Consider the following 3,149-nt stretch of genomic DNA (forward strand, 5'->3'; position numbering starts at 1 on the left):
GGATACCAAAACCATCGCACTATATAAGATGCAATAATAAATGTAAGAAAATGATACAAGTATCTATCTAAACATACAAGTAAGAATATTTTTCGTTTCAGAAAGAAGATAAGAACAAGAGGCTTACCACGGTGGTGTCGGTGATGAGATCGGCGCGGGTGATCGACGGCGGTGAAGACGGGGACGGGGCGTGACGGACCGCTAAATCTAGATAAATCTCGAGGAAAATGGAGTTTGGAGGTCGAGCTTCGAGAGGAGAAAGCTTAAGTAGTGTGGCTCGAGCATCCATCGAACACCTCATGTGCATAGGAGGTGAGCTAGAGCACCACAAAGCCCTCTCCCCCTCGGCCAGAAGAAACAGAGCACTGTGCTCTGCTCTTGCGCGAGGGGGTATATATAGGCACCACATTGGTCCCGGTTGATGACATGAACCGGGACTAAAGGGAAGCCTTTGGTCCCGGTTCAAGCCACCAACCGGGACCAATGGTGGTGGGCCAGGAGCGAGGCCCATTGGTCCCGGTTCGTCCCACCAACCGGGACCAAAAGGTCCAGACGAACCGGGACCAATGGCCCACGTGGCCCAGCCGCCCCCCGGGCTCACGAACCGGGACCAATGCCCATACTGATCCCAGTCCTAGACTGAACCGGGACTAATGGGCTGAGCCGGCCTGGACCAAAGCCCTGTTTTCTACTAGTGGGATGCGAGAAGGACGTTTTGGTGTACACTAGAACTGGTATATCACGCTTTCAATTTCGTCTTATATGCACTCTTGGTTTCGAGCCCCGTCTAGCTTGTTGAGTATCGTGATTATTAAGAAAGTTTGGATAGAGTAGAATATTATTCTACCTTGTCTTGTATTCCAAGATGATCATGTACTTCTATATATATGCCTATGAGGCTCAAGCAATACAATCAATCATTCCACCAATCCTCCTCTATCCCTTCTAACATGGTGGTGGTGTAGGTAAGTAAGTAGTACGTTGTATTCTCTCTAGCTTGCCTCTTCACAATCACTCTGTAAATATAAATTCATAGCGATGACAACACTGCCGTCTTAACTCTGCCTAGCTTTGTTCAAGGTTGTATTTATCTCCGCGTCGAAATCAAAGTACACGGACTCTCTTAGACTTTGAAGAAAAATCGCCCAGTTGTTAGCTGGACTACTCGTCAGTGGCCAGGCATGCATGCATCGGCCGATCGAGACAGGCATGTTCTTATCAGGTTCTCGAACGTTCCTCCGACGTTCCTGACCGAAATTCAAACCCGAGTCATCCCATGCATTTAGGACGCAATTATTGGCCACAACGACAAAATCAACAAGATAGTTTTCTTACTAAACTTAATACAATCCAGTCCGGCCAATGACCTAAGCAAATTAATCAAGTTGCAGTCCAGGCAAGGTTACTTGATGGACAAACCCTAGGTAGATGTTATCAACGTAGAACACCACCGCTGGTCCAGTCAATGATGATCGCTTAACAATGATGATACTATGTTATTAACTTTAGTTGGCAGATGCATAGTGGTGTACGCATGTACATAGTATTCACTTCGAAGTGGATTTTTGTACCCAGCAAAGAATTTAATAATTCATCCCTATCTGTCTTTACAATCACTCTCTCTATATATGTATATATAAATTCGTAGCGATGACAACACTGTCATCTTAACTCCGCCTAGCTTCGTTCAAGGTTGAATTTATCTTCGCGTCCACATCAAAGTACACGGACACTCTTTGTGATAGCCTGATTTATTAGGGATGATAGACTACTCATATCAATAAGGAATTCCTTCTTTTTCAGGAGCTCATTCAGACAGAACTTTAAAGTTAAGCATGCTCAGCTTTGAGTAGTGTCAGGATGGATGACCGACCGGAAAATTGCTCCCGGATGCACACGAGTGAGGACAAAGTGCGTAGAAAAGACTAGTATTGGTCTGTGGGGTCAGTCTACATCCCGCCAGGAGTAACGACCACCGGCGGATGTGTCCGGAGCGTTACAAGTTGGTATCAGAGCCGAATCTCGCAGTTACACGGATGTTTACGGATAGGTGCGCGGTCATGTTGTTCATGACATTTGTAAGTTTGTGCCAAGAGGAAATGTTGACGGGCATCTCCTTATCAGGCTCTCGAATGTTCTGTTGAATATCCTGGCCGAAATTCAAACCAGAACATCCACGCAATTAGGACGCTATTATTGACCACGACGATAATATCACAGTATAATCCAGTCCGACTGATGACCTAAGCAAATTAATCAAGTTCCAGTCAAGGCAAGGAACTGAAGTTCACGGGTTGGATTGGATGATTGGATCAGCGCCGTTTAAAAAATCCTAGATATTTTGGCCCAAATTAGCCAATCCCCCCGAACTGATCAACGGTTTTGCCATTGCTTTCGGGCGGTTTTGTAGTAGTCCAGCATTTCTTCCTGTTCACTTGCACGCAGTGACAGTGAATGCTTTGGAGTTGGACTGGCATGTGTCCGTATGGAGATCTGCTTAATTTTGATGTAGTAGCAGATCATAGCACAAGGAAGAGTTTGTCTGTAGCTCCGCCCAGTTGCACACATATGCAAGTTTAGCAGGTGAAAAGTAGTGCCTTCGCAAGCACCCACTTGTAGACAAGCCAAATTAGCTAATTATATATGGGCGATCGAGTAACTGCAGACACTGCGACGACTGGACTTTCGGTTTCATCTCTTGTACGGTTGTGCCGACATGGATGCCTGACGACGTTTGTACTTTGTGGTGTACACAGTACACTAGTACCAGTATATTACGCTATCAATTTCGTCTTATTACGCACTCTCGCTTTCGTACTCCGTCTCGGCAGTTGCTTTGGACCTGACATCTACCCCTCCGTCCCAAAATTCTTATCTTAGATTCATCTAGATACGCATGTATCTAATACTAAAACGTGACTTGATACATCTGTATTTAGACAAATCTAAGACAAAATTTTTAAGACGGATGAAGTACGTTGGACCAATCGACCGACATCGTCACTTTGCTGGCTGTGACGGAGACAAGCAAGAGCTCCTAGAGCACGCATACACAACGTACTTACGTACTTACGCCGATCTGTACGCATTACAATCTTTTTATGTTTACTGACACGGCACTTAGTTAAGTACAGAGGCGGAGCCGGAGG

This window comes from Triticum dicoccoides, chromosome 7A (assembly GCF_002162155.2).
Source record: "Triticum dicoccoides isolate Atlit2015 ecotype Zavitan chromosome 7A, WEW_v2.0, whole genome shotgun sequence".
Lineage (NCBI taxonomy): Eukaryota > Viridiplantae > Streptophyta > Magnoliopsida > Poales > Poaceae > Triticum > Triticum dicoccoides.